Raw genomic sequence first — 21,315 nt, forward strand, 5'->3', positions numbered from 1 at the left:
ATAACCCATGTTTTTTGAAATTTTGAATTTTCTTCAAATCCTCAAAAATGATGAAAAACGGCGTGCTATAGTATGCCGTACGGTAGGGGCTATAGCCCATGTTCAAAAATGATGAAAAATGAGGATAACATTTTTTTTTTTAATTCAAAAAACGATGGGCTATAACCCATGTTTTTTGAAATTTTGAATTTTCTTCAAATCCTCAAAAATTATGAAAAACGGCGTGCTATAGTATGCCGTACGGTAGGGGCTATAGCCCATGTTCAAAAATGATGAAAAATGAGGATAACATTTTTTTCAAAAAATCAAAAAACGATGGGCTATAACCCATGTTTTTTGAAATTTTGAATTTTCTTCAAATCCTCAAAAATGATGAAAAACGGCGTGCTATAGTATGCCGTACGGTAGGGGCTATAGCCCATGTTCAAAAATTATGAAAAATGAGGATAACATTTTTTTCAAAAATTCAAAAAACGATGGGCTATAACCCATGTTTTTTGAAATTTTGAATTTTCTTCAAACCTCAAAAATGATGAAAAACGGCGTGCTATAGTATGCCGTACGGTAGGGGCTATAGCCCATGTTCAAAAATGATGAAAAATGAGGATAACATTTTTTTCAAAAATTCAAAAAACTATGGGCTATAACCCATGTTTTTTGAAATTTTGAATTTTCTTCAAATCCTCAAAAATGATGAAAAACGGCGTGCTATAGTATGCCGTACGGTAGGGGCTATAGCCCATGTTCAAAAATGATGAAAAATGAGGATAACATTTTTTTCAAAAATTCAAAAAACGATGGGCTATAACCCATGTTTTTTGAAATTTTGAATTTTCTTCAAATCCTCAAAAATGATGAAAAACGGCGTGCTATAGTATGCCGTACGGTAGGGGCTATAGCCCATGTTAAAAAATGATGAAAAATGAGGTTAACATTTTTTTCAAAAATTCAAAAAACGATGGGCTATAACCCATGTTTTTTGAAATTTTGAATTTTCTTCAAATCCTCAAAAATGATGAAAAACGGCGTGCTATAGTATGCCGTACGGTAGGGGCTATAGCCCATGTTCAAAAATGATGAAAAATGAGGATAACATTTTTTTCAAAATTTCAAAAAACAATGGGCTATAACCCATGTTTTTTGAAATTTTGAATTTTCTTCAAATCCTCAAAAATGATGAAAAACGGCGTGCTATAGTATGCCGTACGGTAGGGGCTATAGCCCATGTTCAAAAATGATGAAAAATGAGGATAACATTTTTTTCAAAAATTCAAAAAACGATGGGCTATAACCCATGTTTTTTGAAATTTTGAATTTTCTTCAAATCCTCAAAAATGATGAAAAACGGCGTGCTATAGTATGCCGTACGGTAGGGGCTATAGCCCATGTTCAAAAATGATGAAAAATGAGGATAACATTTTTTTCAAAAATTCAAAAAACGATGGGCTATAACCCATGTTTTTTGAAATTTTGAATTTTCTTCAAATCCTCAAAAATGATGAAAAACGGCGTGCTATAGTATGCCGTACGGTAGGGGCTATAGCCCATGTTCAAAAATGATGAAAAATGAGGATAACATTTTTTTCAAAAATTCAAAAAACAATGGGCTATAACCCATGTTTTTTGAAATTTTGAATTTTCTTCAAATCCTCAAAAATGATGAAAAACGGCGTGCTATAGTATGCCGTACGGTAGGGGCTATAGCCCATGTTCAAAAATGATGAAAAATGAGGATAACATTTTTTTCAAAAATTCAAAAAACTATGGGCTATAACCCATGTTTTTTGAAATTTTGAATTTTCTTCAAATCCTCAAAAATGATGAAAAACGGCGTGCTATAGTATGCCGTACGGTAGGGGCTATAGCCCATGTTCAAAAATGATGAAAAATGAGGATAACATTTTTTTCAAAAATTCAAAAAACGATGGGCTATAACCCATGTTTTTTGAAATTTTGAATTTTCTTCAAATCCTCAAAAATGATGAAAAACGGCGTGCTATAGTATGCCGTACGGTAGGGGCTATAGCCCATGTTAAAAAATGATGAAAAATGAGGTTAACATTTTTTTCAAAAATTCAAAAAACGATGGGCTATAACCCATGTTTTTTGAAATTTTGAATTTTCTTCAAATCCTCAAAAATGATGAAAAACGGCGTGCTATAGTATGCCGTACGGTAGGGGCTATAGCCCATGTTCAAAAATGATGAAAAATGAGGATAACATTTTTTTCAAAATTTCAAAAAACAATGGGCTATAACCCATGTTTTTTGAAATTTTGAATTTTCTTCAAATCCTCAAAAATGATGAAAAACGGCGTGCTATAGTATGCCGTACGGTAGGGGCTATAGCCCATGTTCAAAAATGATGAAAAATGAGGATAACATTTTTTTCAAAAATTCAAAAAACGATGGGCTATAACCCATGTTTTTTGAAATTTTGAATTTTCTTCAAATCCTCAAAAATGATGAAAAACGGCGTGCTATAGTATGCCGTACGGTAGGGGCTATAGCCCATGTTCAAAAATGATGAAAAATGAGGATAACATTTTTTTCAAAAATTCAAAAAACGATGGGCTATAACCCATGTTTTTTGAAATTTTGAATTTTCTTCAAATCCTCAAAAATGATGAAAAACGGCGTGCTATAGTATGCCGTACGGTAGGGGCTATAGCCCATGTTCAAAAATGATGAAAAATGAGGATAACATCTTTTTCAAAAATTCAAAAAACGATGGGCTATAACCCATGTTTTTTGAAATTTTGAATTTTCTTCAAATCCTCAAAAATGATGAAAAACGGCGTGCTATAGTATGCCGTACGGTAGGGGCTATAGCCCATGTTCAAAAATGATGAAAAATGAGGATAACATCTTTTTCAAAAATTCAAAAAACGATGGGCTATAACCCATGTTTTTTGAAATTTTGAATTTTCTTCAAATCCTCAAAAATGATGAAAAACGGCGTGCTATAGTATGCCGTACGGTAGGGGCTATAGCCCATGTTCAAAAATGATGAAAAATGAGGATAATTTTTTTTTCAAAAATTCAAAAAACGATGGGCTATAACCCATGTTTTTTGAAATTTTGAATTTTCTTCAAATCCTCAAAAATGATGAAAAACGGCGTGCTATAGTATGCCGTACGGTAGGGGCTATAGCCCATGTTCAAAAATGATGAAAAATGAGGATAATTTTTTTTTCAAAAATTCAAAAAACGATGGGCTATAACCCATGTTTTTTGAAATTTTGAATTTTCTTCAAATCCTCAAAAATGATGAAAAACGGCGTGCTATAGTATGCCGTACGGTAGGGGCTATAGCCCATGTTCAAAAATGATGAAAAATGAGGATAACATTTTTTTCAAAAATTCAAAAAACGATGGGCTATAACCCATGTTTTTTGAAATTTTGAATTTTCTTCAAATCCTCAAAAATGATGAAAAACGGCGTGCTATAGTATGCCGTACGGTAGGGGCTATAGCCCATGTTCAAAAATGATGAAAAATGAGGATAACATTTTTTTCAAAAATTCAAAAAACAATGGGCTATAACCCATGTTTTTTGAAATTTTGAATTTTCTTCAAATCCCCAAAAAGATGAAAAACGGCGTGCTATAGTATGCCGTACGGTAGGGGCTATAGCCCATGTTCAAAAATGATGAAAAATGAGGATAACATTTTTTTCAAAAATTCAAAAAACGATGGGCTATAACCCATGTTTTTTGAAATTTTGAATTTTATTCAAATCCTCAAAAATGATGAAAAACGGCGTGCTATAGTATGCCGTACGGTAGGGGCTATAGCCCATGTTCAAAAATGATGAAAAATGAGGATAATTTTTTTTTCAAAAATTCAAAAAACGATGGGCTATAACCCATGTTTTTTGAAATTTTGAATTTTCTTCAAATCCTCAAAAATGATGAAAAACGGCGTGCTATAGTATGCCGTACGGTAGGGGCTATAGCCCATGTTCAAAAATGATGAAAAATGAGGATAATTTTTTTTTCAAAAATTCAAAAAACGATGGGCTATAACCCATGTTTTTTGAAATTTTGAATTTTCTTCAAATCCTCAAAAATGATGAAAAACGGCGTGCTATAGTATGCCGTACGGTAGGGGCTATAGCCCATGTTCAAAAATGATGAAAAATGAGGATAACATTTTTTTCAAAAATTCAAAAAACAATGGGCTATAACCCATGTTTTTTGAAATTTTGAATTTTCTTCAAATCCTCAAAAATGATGAAAAACGGCGTGCTATAGTATGCCGTACGGTAGGGGCTATAGCCCATGTTCAAAAATGATGAAAAATGAGGATAACATTTTTTTCAAAATTTCAAAAAACAATGGGCTATAACCCATGTTTTTTGAAATTTTGAATTTTCTTCAAATCCTCAAAAATGATGAAAAACGGCGTGCTATAGTATGCCGTACGGTAGGGGCTATAGCCCATGTTCAAAAATGATGAAAAATGAGGATAACATTTTTTTCAAAATTTCAAAAAACAATGGGCTATAACCCATGTTTTTTGAAATTTTGAATTTTCTTCAAATCCTCAAAAATGATGAAAAACGGCGTGCTATAGTATGCCGTACGGTAGGGGCTATAGCCCAAGTTCAAAAATGATGAAAAATGAGGATAACATTTTTTTTTTTAATTCAAAAAACGATGGGCTATAACCCATGTTTTTTTAAATTTTGAATTTTCTTCAAATCCTCAAAAATTATGAAAAACGGCGTGCTATAGTATGCCGTACGGTAGGGGCTATAGCCCATGTTCAAAAATGATGAAAAATGAGGATAACATTTTTTTCAAAAAATCAAAAAACGATGGGCTATAACCCATGTTTTTTGAAATTTTGAATTTTCTTCAAATCCTCAAAAATGATGAAAAACGGCGTGCTATAGTATGCCGTACGGTAGGGGCTATAGCCCATGTTCAAAAAATATGAAAAATGAGGATAACATTTTTTTCAAAAATTCAAAAAACGATGGGCTATAACCCATTTTTTTTGAAATTTTGAATTTTCTTCAAACCTCAAAAATGATGAAAAACGGCGTGCTATAGTATGCCGTACGGTAGGGGCTATAGCCCATGTTCAAAAATGATGAAAAATGAGGATAACATTTTTTTCAAAAATTCAAAAAACAATGGGCTATAACCCATGTTTTTTGAAATTTTGAATTTTCTTCAAATCCTCAAAAATGATGAAAAACGGCGTGCTATAGTATGCCGTACGGTAGGGGCTATAGCCCATGTTCAAAAATGATGAAAAATGAGGATAACATTTTTTTCAAAAATTCAAAAAACGATGGGCTATAACCCATGTTTTTTGAAATTTTGAATTTTCTTCAAATCCTCAAAAATGATGAAAAACGGCGTGCTATAGTATGCCGTACGGTAGGGGCTATAGCCCATGTTCAAAAATGATGAAAAATGAGGTTAACATTTTTTTCAAAAATTCAAAAAACGATGGGCTATAACCCATGTTTTTTGAAATTTTGAATTTTCTTCAAATCCTCAAAAATGATGAAAAACGGCGTGCTATAGTATGCCGTACGGTAGGGGCTATAGCCCATGTTCAAAAATGATGAAAAATGAGGTTAACATTTTTTTCAAAAATTCAAAAAACGATGGGCTATAACCCATGTTTTTTGAAATTTTGAATTTTCTTCAAATCCTCAAAAATGATGAAAAACGGCGTGCTATAGTATGCCGTACGGTAGGGGCTATAGCCCATGTTCAAAAATGATGAAAAATGAGGATAACATTTTTTTCAAAATTTCAAAAAACAATGGGCTATAACCCATGTTTTTTGAAATTTTGAATTTTCTTCAAATCCTCAAAAATGATGAAAAACGGCGTGCTATAGTATGCCGTACGGTAGGGGCTATAGCCCATGTTCAAAAATGATGAAAAATGAGGATAACATTTTTTTCAAAAATTCAAAAAACGATGGGCTATAACCCATGTTTTTTGAAATTTTGAATTTTCTTCAAATCCTCAAAAATGATGAAAAACGGCGTGCTATAGTATGCCGTACGGTAGGGGCTATAGCCCATGTTCAAAAAAGATGAAAAATGAGGATAACATTTTTTTCAAAAATTCAAAAAACGATGGGCTATAACCCATGTTTTTTGAAATTTTGAATTTTTTTCAAATCCTCAAAAATGATGAAAAACGGCGTGCTATAGTATGCCGTACGGTAGGGGCTATAGCCCATGTTCAAAAATGATGAAAAATGAGGATAACATTTTTTTCAAAAATTCAAAAAACGATGGGCTATAACCCATGTTTTTTGAAATTTTGAATTTTCTTCAAATCCTCAAAATTGATGAAAAACGGCGTGCTATAGTATGCCGTACGGTAGGGGCTATAGCCCATGTTCAAAAATGATGAAAAATGAGGATAACATTTTTTTCAAAAATTCAAAAAACGATGGGCTATAACCCATGTTTTTTGAAATTTTGAATTTTCTTCAAACCTCAAAAATGATGAAAAACGGCGTGCTATAGTATGCCGTACGGTAGGGGCTATAGCCCATGTTCAAAAATGATGAAAAATGAGGATAACATTTTTTTCAAAAATTCAAAAAACTATGGGCTATAACCCATGTTTTTTGAAATTTTGAATTTTCTTCAAATCCTCAAAAATGATGAAAAACGGCGTGCTATAGTATGCCGTACGGTAGGGGCTATAGCCCATGTTCAAAAATGATGAAAAATGAGGATAACATTTTTTTCAAAAATTCAAAAAACGATGGGCTATAACCCATGTTTTTTGAAATTTTGAATTTTCTTCAAATCCTCAAAAATGATGAAAAACGGCGTGCTATAGTATGCCGTACGGTAGGGGCTATAGCCCATGTTAAAAAATGATGAAAAATGAGGTTAACATTTTTTTCAAAAATTCAAAAAACGATGGGCTATAACCCATGTTTTTTGAAATTTTGAATTTTCTTCAAATCCTCAAAAATGATGAAAAACGGCGTGCTATAGTATGCCGTACGGTAGGGGCTATAGCCCATGTTCAAAAATGATGAAAAATGAGGATAACATTTTTTTCAAAATTTCAAAAAACAATGGGCTATAACCCATGTTTTTTGAAATTTTGAATTTTCTTCAAATCCTCAAAAATGATGAAAAACGGCGTGCTATAGTATGCCGTACGGTAGGGGCTATAGCCCATGTTCAAAAATGATGAAAAATGAGGATAACATTTTTTTCAAAAATTCAAAAAACGATGGGCTATAACCCATGTTTTTTGAAATTTTGAATTTTCTTCAAATCCTCAAAAATGATGAAAAACGGCGTGCTATAGTATGCCGTACGGTAGGGGCTATAGCCCATGTTCAAAAATGATGAAAAATGAGGATAACATTTTTTTCAAAAATTCAAAAAACGATGGGCTATAACCCATGTTTTTTGAAATTTTGAATTTTCTTCAAATCCTCAAAAATGATGAAAAACGGCGTGCTATAGTATGCCGTACGGTAGGGGCTATAGCCCATGTTCAAAAATGATGAAAAATGAGGATAACATCTTTTTCAAAAATTCAAAAAACGATGGGCTATAACCCATGTTTTTTGAAATTTTGAATTTTCTTCAAATCCTCAAAAATGATGAAAAACGGCGTGCTATAGTATGCCGTACGGTAGGGGCTATAGCCCATGTTCAAAAATGATGAAAAATGAGGATAACATCTTTTTCAAAAATTCAAAAAACGATGGGCTATAACCCATGTTTTTTGAAATTTTGAATTTTCTTCAAATCCTCAAAAATGATGAAAAACGGCGTGCTATAGTATGCCGTACGGTAGGGGCTATAGCCCATGTTCAAAAATGATGAAAAATGAGGATAATTTTTTTTTCAAAAATTCAAAAAACGATGGGCTATAACCCATGTTTTTTGAAAATTTGAATTTTCTTCAAATCCTCAAAAATGATGAAAAACGGCGTGCTATAGTATGCCGTACGGTAGGGGCTATAGCCCATGTTCAAAAATGATGAAAAATGAGGATAATTTTTTTTTCAAAAATTCAAAAAACGATGGGCTATAACCCATGTTTTTTGAAATTTTGAATTTTCTTCAAATCCTCAAAAATGATGAAAAACGGCGTGCTATAGTATGCCGTACGGTAGGGGCTATAGCCCATGTTCAAAAATGATGAAAAATGAGGATAACATTTTTTTCAAAAATTCAAAAAACGATGGGCTATAACCCATGTTTTTTGAAATTTTGAATTTTCTTCAAATCCTCAAAAATGATGAAAAACGGCGTGCTATAGTATGCCGTACGGTAGGGGCTATAGCCCATGTTCAAAAATGATGAAAAATGAGGATAACATTTTTTTCAAAAATTCAAAAAACAATGGGCTATAACCCATGTTTTTTGAAATTTTGAATTTTCTTCAAATCCCCAAAAAGATGAAAAACGGCGTGCTATAGTATGCCGTACGGTAGGGGCTATAGCCCATGTTCAAAAATGATGAAAAATGAGGATAACATTTTTTTCAAAAATTCAAAAAACGATGGGCTATAACCCATGTTTTTTGAAATTTTGAATTTTATTCAAATCCTCAAAAATGATGAAAAACGGCGTGCTATAGTATGCCGTACGGTAGGGGCTATAGCCCATGTTCAAAAATGATGAAAAATGAGGATAATTTTTTTTTCAAAAATTCAAAAAACGATGGGCTATAACCCATGTTTTTTGAAATTTTGAATTTTCTTCAAATCCTCAAAAATGATGAAAAACGGCGTGCTATAGTATGCCGTACGGTAGGGGCTATAGCCCATGTTCAAAAATGATGAAAAATGAGGATAATTTTTTTTTCAAAAATTCAAAAAACGATGGGCTATAACCCATGTTTTTTGAAATTTTGAATTTTCTTCAAATCCTCAAAAATGATGAAAAACGGCGTGCTATAGTATGCCGTACGGTAGGGGCTATAGCCCATGTTCAAAAATGATGAAAAATGAGGATAACATTTTTTTCAAAAATTCAAAAAACAATGGGCTATAACCCATGTTTTTTGAAATTTTGAATTTTCTTCAAATCCTCAAAAATGATGAAAAACGGCGTGCTATAGTATGCCGTACGGTAGGGGCTATAGCCCATGTTCAAAAATGATGAAAAATGAGGATAACATTTTTTTCAAAATTTCAAAAAACAATGGGCTATAACCCATGTTTTTTGAAATTTTGAATTTTCTTCAAATCCTCAAAAATGATGAAAAACGGCGTGCTATAGTATGCCGTACGGTAGGGGCTATAGCCCATGTTCAAAAATGATGAAAAATGAGGATAACATTTTTTTCAAAATTTCAAAAAACAATGGGCTATAACCCATGTTTTTTGAAATTTTGAATTTTCTTCAAATCCTCAAAAATGATGAAAAACGGCGTGCTATAGTATGCCGTACGGTAGGGGCTATAGCCCATGTTCAAAAATGATGAAAAATGAGGATAACATTTTTTTTTTTAATTCAAAAAACGATGGGCTATAACCCATGTTTTTTTAAATTTTGAATTTTCTTCAAATCCTCAAAAATTATGAAAAACGGCGTGCTATAGTATGCCGTACGGTAGGGGCTATAGCCCATGTTCAAAAATGATGAAAAATGAGGATAACATTTTTTTCAAAAAATCAAAAAACGATGGGCTATAACCCATGTTTTTTGAAATTTTGAATTTTCTTCAAATCCTCAAAAATGATGAAAAACGGCGTGCTATAGTATGCCGTACGGTAGGGGCTATAGCCCATGTTCAAAAATTATGAAAAATGAGGATAACATTTTTTTCAAAAATTCAAAAAACGATGGGCTATAACCCATTTTTTTTGAAATTTTGAATTTTCTTCAAACCTCAAAAATGATGAAAAACGGCGTGCTATAGTATGCCGTACGGTAGGGGCTATAGCCCATGTTCAAAAATGATGAAAAATGAGGATAACATTTTTTTCAAAAATTCAAAAAACAATGGGCTATAACCCATGTTTTTTGAAATTTTGAATTTTCTTCAAATCCTCAAAAATGATGAAAAACGGCGTGCTATAGTATGCCGTACGGTAGGGGCTATAGCCCATGTTCAAAAATGATGAAAAATGAGGATAACATTTTTTTCAAAAATTCAAAAAACGATGGGCTATAACCCATGTTTTTTGAAATTTTGAATTTTCTTCAAATCCTCAAAAATGATGAAAAACGGCGTGCTATAGTATGCCGTACGGTAGGGGCTATAGCCCATGTTCAAAAATGATGAAAAATGAGGTTAACATTTTTTTCAAAAATTCAAAAAACGATGGGCTATAACCCATGTTTTTTGAAATTTTGAATTTTCTTCAAATCCTCAAAAATGATGAAAAACGGCGTGCTATAGTATGCCGTACGGTAGGGGCTATAGCCCATGTTCAAAAATGATGAAAAATGAGGTTAACATTTTTTTCAAAAATTCAAAAAACGATGGGCTATAACCCATGTTTTTTGAAATTTTGAATTTTCTTCAAATCCTCAAAAATGATGAAAAACGGCGTGCTATAGTATGCCGTACGGTAGGGGCTATAGCCCATGTTCAAAAATGATGAAAAATGAGGATAACATTTTTTTCAAAATTTCAAAAAACAATGGGCTATAACCCATGTTTTTTGAAATTTTGAATTTTCTTCAAATCCTCAAAAATGATGAAAAACGGCGTGCTATAGTATGCCGTACGGTAGGGGCTATAGCCCATGTTCAAAAATGATGAAAAATGAGGATAACATTTTTTTCAAAAATTCAAAAAACGATGGGCTATAACCCATGTTTTTTGAAATTTTGAATTTTCTTCAAATCCTCAAAAATGATGAAAAACGGCGTGCTATAGTATGCCGTACGGTAGGGGCTATAGCCCATGTTCAAAAAAGATGAAAAATGAGGATAACATTTTTTTCAAAAATTCAAAAAACGATGGGCTATAACCCATGTTTTTTGAAATTTTGAATTTTCTTCAAATCCTCAAAAATGATGAAAAACGGCGTGCTATAGTATGCCGTACGGTAGGGGCTATAGCCCATGTTCAAAAATGATGAAAAATGAGGATAACATTTTTTTCAAAAATTCAAAAAACGATGGGCTATAACCCATGTTTTTTGAAATTTTGAATTTTTTTCAAATCCTCAAAAATGATGAAAAACGGCGTGCTATAGTATGCCGTACGGTAGGGGCTATAGCCCATGTTCAAAAATGATGAAAAATGAGGATAACATTTTTTTCAAAAATTCAAAAAACGATGGGCTATAACCCATGTTTTTTGAAATTTTGAATTTTCTTCAAATCCTCAAAATTGATGAAAAACGGCGTGCTATAGTATGCCATACGGTAGGGGCTATAGCCCATGTTCAAAAATGATGAAAAATGAGGATAACATTTTTTTCAAAAATTCAAAAAACGATGGGCTATAACCCATGTTTTTTGAAATTTTGAATTTTCTTCAAATCCTCAAAAATGATGAAAAACGGCGTGCTATAGTATGCCGTACGGTAGGGGCTATAGCCCATGTTCAAAAATGATGAAAAATGAGGATTACATTTTTTTCAAAAATTCAAAAAACGATGGGCTATAACCCATGTTTTTTGAAATTTTGAATTTTCTTCAAATCCTCAAAAATGATGAAAAACGGCGTGCTATAGTTTGCCGTACGGTAGGGGCTATAGCCCATGTTCAAAAATGATGAAAAATGAGGATAACATTTTTTCAAAAATTCAAAAAACGATGGGCTATAACCCATGTTTTTTGAAATTTTGAATTTTCTTCAAATCCTCAAAATTGATGAAAAACGGCGTGCTATAGTATGCCGTACGGTAGGGGCTATAGCCCATGTTCAAAAATGATGAAAAATGAGGATAACATTTTTTTCAAAAATTCAAAAAACGATGGGCTATAACCCATGTTTTTTGAAATTTTGAATTTTCTTCAAATCCTCAAAAATGATGAAAAACGGCGTGCTATAGTATGGCATGAATTGAACAAAGGGCATTGTTCAATTCATCAAAACATTTAGAGACAAACAAATAGACACTTATATGTAGTTAAAGCAACAGAGTTAAGCAACAGAAACAAACAACAATGGATTATACAGTGTAAAGACACCAATTTAATTATAAATGTCAATAAAGTTGAATATCTAATAATATCAATTTAAAATGTATTATCCAATACAAATTTCCTTACCATTATTTATGTTTTAGTTTTGTATTGCTATTTTTATTTGCTAATTGTAGATTGACCTACTTTTTGTTTCTGGCATTCCGCTGCTTATTTTAATTTCATGTGAAGTACTTTGAGTTGCATTTTATGTATGACATGTGCTATATAAATAAAGTTTTATATGTGAAGTACTTTAGTTGTCAAGGATGCAGACAGAGTTGAACCCAGGAGCAAAGTCACAACAAACTAGAGTATAATAATAAAGTATTTAATAAAGAATTACGAGATATCTTACACAGGGGAATGCAGGTAGGAATCAGGCATGAATCAGAATGACATCAAAGTCAACACATGAACAGGCAGGACATCTGTGACACAGGTTATGAACTGACAATGAGTGTTTGTACTGAGTCCAGTTTTATAGTGAGCAGGTTGATTGGAGAAGTGTTCACTGCTGGGCTGATTAGGTAGTTGACAGGTGTGTAAATGGAACTGGGTGTGCTGGAATGGGATATGGGAGGCCAGTGTGGAGACTGAGGGAGAGACAGAATGTGACAGAGTTGCATTTTATGTATGAAATGTGCTATATAAATAAAGTTTACACCACTGACTGTCCCTCCATATAAAATAAAGGCGAAAGTCACAAAAGAAAATTGATCAGTTACAATTCCAGACTATGAAGAATCATTTAATAAAGGAATACTTCCAGATTCAGTTAAAGATTAGCTACAATAATTGTGATATTAAAAGTTAAATGCTCGTCATATGACATAACAGAGAGCCTTGAAATGTTCAAATTACTGCAGCATTGAGCTGTAGGAGGAACTCCCGATGGTCCTCCAGCACCTTGATGTCATGACATGGGACTTGAACCGGCCAACTGACTGTAGCAGAGGCATCGGGCCAAGCGCTCCACACAATTACGCCACGGCACCTTTGGGCATTCAGCAGATGTCTCCGGGTGCTTTTGAGTTTCTATTTTTTATTCTAGCCTTGAAAAGTTCAAATTAATGCAGCATTGAGCTGTAGGAGGAACAGGCCTTGAACATGGAATGTCTGTACTGAAACCCTGATGATTAGACCACTGCACCATCAGTCAGACACTCTCAGGCAAAGTCTCCTGGTAATTTTGAAGTGATCTTTTGTTCGTTAGCCTTCAGTTAGTAAAGTTTAAATAACACAGCATCATATTAATCAGATGTTTCTTAGCGCTATTGAGGTCTTCTTTTGTATGATAGTGTAACAGCCGGGAATCGAACCCTGGTCTCCCACGTGGAAAGCCAACATCTTAATCACTACGACAATTAGAGTTATCCTCGTTTTTCATCATTTTGGAACATGGGCTATAGCCCATATCGTACGGCATACTATAGCACGCCGTTTTTCATAATTTTTGAGGATTTGGAAAAAATGAAAAAATGATGGGTTATAGCCCATCGTTTTTTGAATTTTTGATTTTTTTTTTATCCTCGTTTTTCATCATTTGGACCATGGGCTATAGCCCATATCGTACATACGGCATACTATAGATTTGACCTGCTGAAAACCGGTTCCATTTGTACACTGTCAAAGTCACTAACTTCTTGCTTAATGTAAGTCGCTCTGGATTAAGAGCGTCTGCTAAATGCCTAAATTGTAAATTGTAACTTAATACTATCAACATCTATCTATTCTATAGACCCTCTACAACAGTGGTTCCCAAACCTTTTCTTGTCAAGGACCCCCGAATTTACACTTTATTAGCCCGTGGACCCTAACCCGGCTATAATCCATGGTCACAAACGATGAAAAACGAGGATTTGAAAAAAGACAAAATCACTTCCAGACCATGGGCTACAGTCCATAGGTGATTTTCGTCCTCAAAAATGATGAAAAACAGCATGCTACAGTACCCTAACCCTAACCCTTGATCGTAGGAGATAATAATGTAGGACTCTACAGATCGAGTGCTATCCAGTCATAAAGTTTGAACACTTGAAGAAACTACTACAGAAAACTGGAAACACCGCCAATGTGGCGCTCTGCATCCTATCCGTAGGAATGAACAATCGACAGCAGGTGACAACAGAAACAGGACGGAAGACAATGAGGGCAGACACAAGTGTGACCTACATGGGTCACATATAATTCGTTCAGCTGGTACCCACTTAAGGCCCAATCAGATCCCAGTTCAAACCCAAACACAGGTGGCGCACACATGGTTCTGAAATAAAATGGCCCATTTGGATACCACCTAAAATCCAGTTAGAAACTTATGTTTGAAAAATATGTTTTTTCAGAAGAAAACTGTTAGGATTTAGAAGATATTTTTAGAATCGGCTTCAGGTCTTAATGGGGTTTCTATTCACCACGGACCGGCTGACATTTCATAAAACGGTTTGCAGACCGGTCGTCACGGTCACGCATCATCGTACCAAAACATTGCTTCAACTGACTGACCTCAAGTATAGCCTATACCCGCTGCTATATTATTATAGCACAATTCACAACGTAATCCTATACATTACCTCCACAGCCGACCGCACAATGACAGTAGACGAGCCCCCATGTTCATGTTATGACCCCAGCCTAGGGGAACTGGGGTGAAACCCAATCTTGAAACCTCCCAATGAACCACCAGCAAGCAGGGATGCAGCCATACAATGGGTTTTGATCGTCTTCCTCAGGGTGGGTGGATTGGTTATGGAATAAATACATCAAAAAAATACAACCTATACACCTACAAACTGCCCAAATTAACGTAGTTTGTGCCAACTGATGTTGGCACATTGTAAATGCGTCCCACTCGGTGGCGCGCTATGAGCTTGTAGATCTGCTATATTTCAAATAGCTAAAGTATAGCATAATGCTTAGTTAAAACACCAAAAGGTGTTAACAAAGTCGCATGCACACCTGATACTAGCCTCTGAGATGGGTGCAGAGGCAGCGCTCCTCAATGTATTCAGAAAAATCACACCTGTGTGAATCGAGTGGTGCAACTTCGTGTGGGGTTTCCCCAGAACTTCAGAACTTCTATAGACCCACAGGAATGTGCCCTGGGTGCCGGCCGGCCACGGTTCCGTCGATAAATGATTTCTGAAACGGTCGAGAAATGGCAGAATTTGGGGGTCCCTCTACTGTCGCACCGGAAATCACATAATGGCTGCTAAAAACTCAGCTTCCCATCATGCAGCTGTGCAGTGTGAAGCTCAACAGCGCCACTTTGTCACCTGTTGGTACTCTAAACAGACATGCACGCACACACGCACGCATACAAAGGGACAAACATTGCTGTTCAATGGAGTGGTTGCACCACTCAAAAGTTCACATACGTGCACAAAGACCCGCACGGCGCACACCAGCGGCACTTGCAATATGAACACTTTTATTAGGCAACATTTCAGTCAAAGACCTTATTCAGGCATCTGAAACAATGCCTAATAAAAGTGTTCATATTGCAAGTGCAGACCATAGAGTATTAAAAGGATAGAGACTGAACTGGCGCGAAGCTCCGCCCCTCCGCTATTCATGTCAGTGGAAGTTGCTCAGTGGCGTTTTGAAGCCGCCTTTTTGGGCGCATTTCCGCATTTGACCTCCAAAATTTGGAGGTCAAATGCGGAAGTGCAACCGAGCGCTCAATGTTAAAGCCCAGCTGCACGGGGTTTCCTCGTCATGAATCCACGGGTCCGCCTGCAGTCCTTCCTCTTACCACTAGGGCCCAGCGCTTCAACATTGGAGTGCCTAGCTGGCCCCGTGGTGCAGACGGTGTGCGGCCGGGTCTCTGTGCACTTTATGTGCATCTTTCTGAATATAATATTTGAATGCATTTGTGTATATTATGTAATGTTTTTATTGTAAACTGATCGTTATGTAAAACTGACTGTTATGTAAATTGAATGGACAACAAAGCTTTCTTTATCTTTATATACCAAAACACAATCAATTCACTAACACCTATTTATCAAAACATAAGCAAAAAGGGACCCCAAAAGTATGAACCCCCCCCCCCCTCACCAAAACCCGGCTGTTTTAAATCATCATAAAGATAACTTCATCCACTTGCTCACTCACACTCGGTCACTCAAGCAGTGTTACAGTGAAATTGGTGACCTTCTGAAATATGTGACAATCGTGACGTGTAGTCTGTATAGATATCACATGTCAGAGTCCGAACGTAAATCATTGCATTTTTTGGATAGACTTCAACCTAGCGATATTTAGGCTGCGTATTTAAAGACCTATCGATGTAAGTTGTGTGAAGTCCACAAGATGCCTGTTCACATATTTCGGCAGGTCAATTTCACCGTAACACCACCATGCTGGAGTGACCGAGTGTGAGTGAGCGAGTGGCCGAGATTTGGGCTATTTTGGGTATTGGTCACTCTGACTATAGGTGCACCACCCATTCAAAACATATCAAAATAAAGGGTAGTGGGTCGCACACACCAAGACTGCAGTTCAAATATAGTTTATATATTTGAAACAAATGGACAAACGTTTCGGCTATCCATGATGAAGGCTGGATAGCGAAACGTTTGTCCATTTGTTTCAAATATGAAAGTAATACTCATATACTTTCCACCACTAAATAACCAACTATCAACATAGCCTACATGTGACAATCGATCCATCACCGGAAAAACAAAAACAAACGAAAAAAAAACTAATTTATTTTAAAAATATACTTTAATACAACAGCTGTATATAAATATTAAAATATACATTATACAGGTGTACATACACACACACACAAAACAAAAAGAAAAACGAAAAAAATAAAATATTAGGCTTCTATTTGTACGGCACTTTGTATCTTTTTTTTTTTCTTTTCCTTGTTGCTTTTTTTTTCCTTTTTTACTATATTCCTAAAGGTTACTTAACGGACAAAGGAGTTGTACACAACGATAGGTTAATGGAACAGGTCCTAAAAGTAGTAATGTGATTACTGGGTTATCCAAAGCCACGATGAAAGAGCCAGAAATGGAAGGCAATAGGAGAGAAACAGACAGACAGACAGACAGACAGACAGACAGACAGACAGACAGACAGACAGACAGACAGACATGTATAGGTTTTCGCTGTACAGTATATGACATGGTGTTGTGGAATGTTTGCTATTCTCTTGGACAAGGCCTTTCCAGCCTCCCAGAGTCATTTAGTCTACATGCTCCTCAACAGATTTCATGATCCAGGAGGGATGCCATTTTTTTCCAGTTTCTTTTGGACGCACAACAAGCTAGTTTTTTTATTAAAGCATCTCTCTAACGGATATAGACTGGTTTGTTTCCAGTCACTCACGTGCCTTTTGTTTCCGTTGCTCTAATCACAACACAAATGACTGGCATTATTATTATTATTAATAATAATTTATTATTATTATTTTTGTTAAAGGAAACAAAAAACCCCATATCTTTTAACGGAGGAAAAAAAAAAGCAGGGTATAATTGAACCAGTTTATTGTTGGTTGGTTTGGTTGGATGGTTCTGGAGCCAAGTCAGTAATCTGTTGTACTCCACAGAGGCCGGGGGGGGGGAGGGGGGGAGGGGGGGGGGGGGGGGGGTGGGGGGGGGCTGGTTACTCTTGAAAGTCACAAGTCAGCACATCTTTAACCCCTTCATGTCGGCTGACATGAAGACCCCTGCGCTGCCACGCTGAGGACAGCCAGGTCTAACCTCCACACTGTAACAACAACTAGCCAACAGGTCTCAGGTCAGTGACTGACCTGAGACCTGTGTCCTTCGGTCTGCTCTGAGGGGCTTTCTTTTTAACGGCTGGGCTTTAACTAGTGTTTCTCGACGTCTGGTCCGGGGGGGGGGGGGGGGGGACCGCCAGAGGCCCAAATGGACCCTTGATTCAATGGTCTGTAACTCTTAAAATAGTTAAATAAGCACTGATGACTTTACAGTGTAGATCGGTGTCATAGAGATGGAAAAAAAGGGGGGGGGGGGGGGGGGGGAAGCCCTATCCAATGGTGACCTAATGCATGTCGTCTCTTGTCGGGTGGAAACCTCATGTCCAAAAACTGTCGCTTTCCAGGATTCAAATTCAAAAGCACCAAAAGTAGCAGATCTACAAGCTTGAGCTTGCGTATCTGCTACTTTTGGCGTAAATGTATACGAAAAAGGGAAAGACACAACAACGTTAGAATATGGAGTTAAGAGGTTTCTGCCTGACAGCAAGCAACAAATATTGAACTGGGGGGTCCTCGACACAAAACAAGGTCGCGAATCAGTGCCTTAATATGAAGCCACCAGCAGTGCCTCCTGTCCCCTGGCTAAGTGCTGTTTTGCCCTGGTCTCCCCTTGGCGGGCCGGGGGCACCGCTTGGGCTTTGAAACTGGAGAAGGCTGTCTCTCCATTAGAGGACAATGTGAGAGCTGGAGCACAGCAGGGACAGGCACTCCGAGGTCAGCATCATCCCACCAGGGTAGACTTACCCCTCCGTCTATTCAGCCCAACGCACACAGGCCCCAGAAGAGCAGAATCAATGCTCAATGCATAATATCAACCAACTGCGTTTATTTCATTTTAGATTATATCGTATAGGTACGTACCGCCACTGAGGGGTCGCACAGCATTGTAGTTGAACATTGTACAATGACAATAAAGGCATTCAATGTAATTCAGTTAAGCTTCATATAAAGTCAGTTGCATGGCCGTGTCGTTTGCATGAAAATAACAGATTTCCAAGCCAACGCTAACGCGCGGTGGAATATAAATGAAGCGTCGTTCTTCCCGTGGCTCTACCAATGACACGCGTGGACCAACGGCCTTGACCACGGAAGGCTGAAGGTTAGCCGCGGGCAGCAAAATAGCTCGTCAACAACATACATGCCTATATCCACTCCCAAGACTAGTCGACACTGTGCGTCTCTGTTAAGGTTTCGTCTGACATCTATCTACTGCACACTGACTGTTAGGTCATGGCTGCCATTTGACTGAACCTCGTTTTAACACAATAACGACAGTTCTGTTGGTCCCATTGAAGTCAGCCAAATAGTCCTCGGGTCAGGAGTATATTTTGTCTCCCAGGAGGAACACTAATGATGTGTTTTTTAGAAAAGAGTACAGTGGGGCCTCTAAATGATGCTTGGTTGCCTCCCACAGAGGCTGATAGAGTGGACAGTACACACTCAGCCACCAGCCACAGCCACAATTTACCAGCCTGTGGCCGTGGAGGGAAGAGGCCTATTTTACAATCTTCAATTTTCTGGGTCGCTATACCCGACCATTTGAGAGAAAAAAAGGTGTGGGTTTTTATTCTTTGTTGATTTCACAAGCACAAAGAATACTTAATTCTAACTCTCACCATCTGTTCACAGAATATCACTGTGCTGTTTAATTCGTTAAAAAAAAAAGAAAGAAAAAAGAAAGAAAGCTACATTTAACGGCTGAAACTATACAGTAGTTCTACTGTAGACTTTTCCCAAACTTTCTCCAAAAACGGTGACCATATCAGGAAGTAAGAGGAGGCTCTGGATTGGCTATAGTGCTCCCCATATCTCCCGGGCCGGCCTGTAGGAAGTGTCTTCTCCTAAAACATTGTCCATATTAGGTAAAGAGCTGGCTAAATTTGTAAGCCGAGAGCATTAAATCTGTACTGTGTGTACAGTACAGTACAGTACAGTACATACCGGCTGCTGCTACTAGCCTTCATGATGAAGTTTACCTTACCCAGCCTGTCGTGACCATTGTAAAGAAGAGACCAGCGGTGGACAGTAACCCAAGTACAAATTCTTCAGTACTGTACTTAAGTACATGTTTTAGTATCTGCACTTTATTGTATACGCTTTATTCCCAGATTCTTATGACTTTAAACCCATTTTGACCTGAGATCAGATTAAAAAAATGTCTTCTATACATCCTGACAGTTTTCTGAAAAAGCTATGTTTCTGTGTGTCAGTCGTTCTTCGATTTTTCAAAAATAGCAGACCTACAAGCTCCACCGAGTGGCGCGCTATGAGCTTGTAGATCTGCTATTTTTCAATAGCTAAAGCATGACATAATGCTAACACCCAAAAGGGGTTCCCTTCCAAAATGGGTTTTAAGTATCTGTACTTTATTATACTACGCTTTATTCCCAGATTCCTATGACTTTAAATCCACTACATTTCAAAGACAAACATATGTCCACATTTTAATGCAGCAATATGCATTGATATTAGAAATAAAATGGACTTTGTAATTTGCACTTTTGATTACTTCAGTATTAATAAAAAGCAATCAACTCCAGTACTCCCAAGTGTACATTTTGACAGAGAAACGTTCACTTGTCGTTGTGGTTGTTATTTGACCCATTATAATCTATACTTTGACTCAGTACTATATGTCCACCACTGGAAAAGACAAGGTCATGATCAAACAAAGCCAGCAAAGGTGAGAATAGGCTGCTCTCAATCCACTGTAATTTCCTGCCGCTATACTCTGACTTTCTTCCAAGTACAAATAAAACAGATGCTTTCTTGGGAAATGGGGTGGCAGTAAATGTGAGCAAAGACTGGGTGGCCACGCCAAGGCAGGACCACTCCCCATTAAAGCTTTTCAGTTAAAGGGGTATCCCGCGGTATAGGCCTAAATGTTTCGTCAAATGATGCACAGACCAGCGGTGTGCTGCTCAAACTGACTTGAGTCAAATCCAGCAAAGTGCCTTCTTGGCCTCGTGGAGAAGATCCACCCGGTGTCTTAAACGGAGTGCAGTCCAAGTGTTTTCTTTCCAGTGTAGTTTCTGGCATACAGATTAATGTACGCGGCAGATGGTATGTAAGATCGCAGGATTACATTACTCCACTCTGTGGGAGGGTTTCTAGTAGAACATCTGTCAAATGTTTGAATTCATACAGATTTTCACTCTTCAACTCCTAGACCACAGAACATCCTCAGAAGAGAAGGATCAACAGCAGAGTATAACTTAACATCTTTTTTTTTAAACAACAGTTTTTGTTGTTTTCCCTCAGTACATTCTGGCACTGTGGCCTTCCAGAGATCTCCCCATGCATCTCCTCTCCACCGTCCTCGATCCCTTTCTTCATCACAGTACAGAGCTCAGCTCAGAATACGGCCCCGTTTGAATCAAACAGGGTGCAAAATATTCTTCTATAGCAAAACTTGTCCCCGGATCAGGTGTCACTTTCATCGCAGGCTAGATCTCGCTCAAAACAGAAAA

At 36.8% G+C, this 21,315-nt stretch overlaps 1 protein-coding gene across 2 annotated transcripts in view; it reads right to left on the reverse strand.

Moving 5' to 3' along the window:
* Positions 1-16,806: 16,806 nt before the first annotated feature.
* The window catches only part of LOC308313128 (uncharacterized protein), a 35,188-nt gene continuing 30,679 nt past the window's right edge, over positions 16,807-21,315 (reverse strand). The window contains exons 6-7 of one of the 2 annotated variants that reach the window (XR_013963850.1): positions 20,224-21,315; positions 16,807-19,941 (exon numbers count right to left, since the gene is read on the reverse strand). The exon at positions 20,224-21,315 is cut by the window's right edge and continues 3,560 nt beyond it. The gene's annotated coding sequence lies outside the window, so the exon portion shown is untranslated. The other variant, XM_080760048.1, reaches the window with a different exon arrangement.

Source organism: Protomyctophum bolini (assembly GCF_963924005.1).
Source record: "Protomyctophum bolini genome assembly, chromosome: 3".
Classification (NCBI taxonomy): domain Eukaryota; kingdom Metazoa; phylum Chordata; class Actinopteri; order Myctophiformes; family Myctophidae; genus Protomyctophum; species Protomyctophum bolini.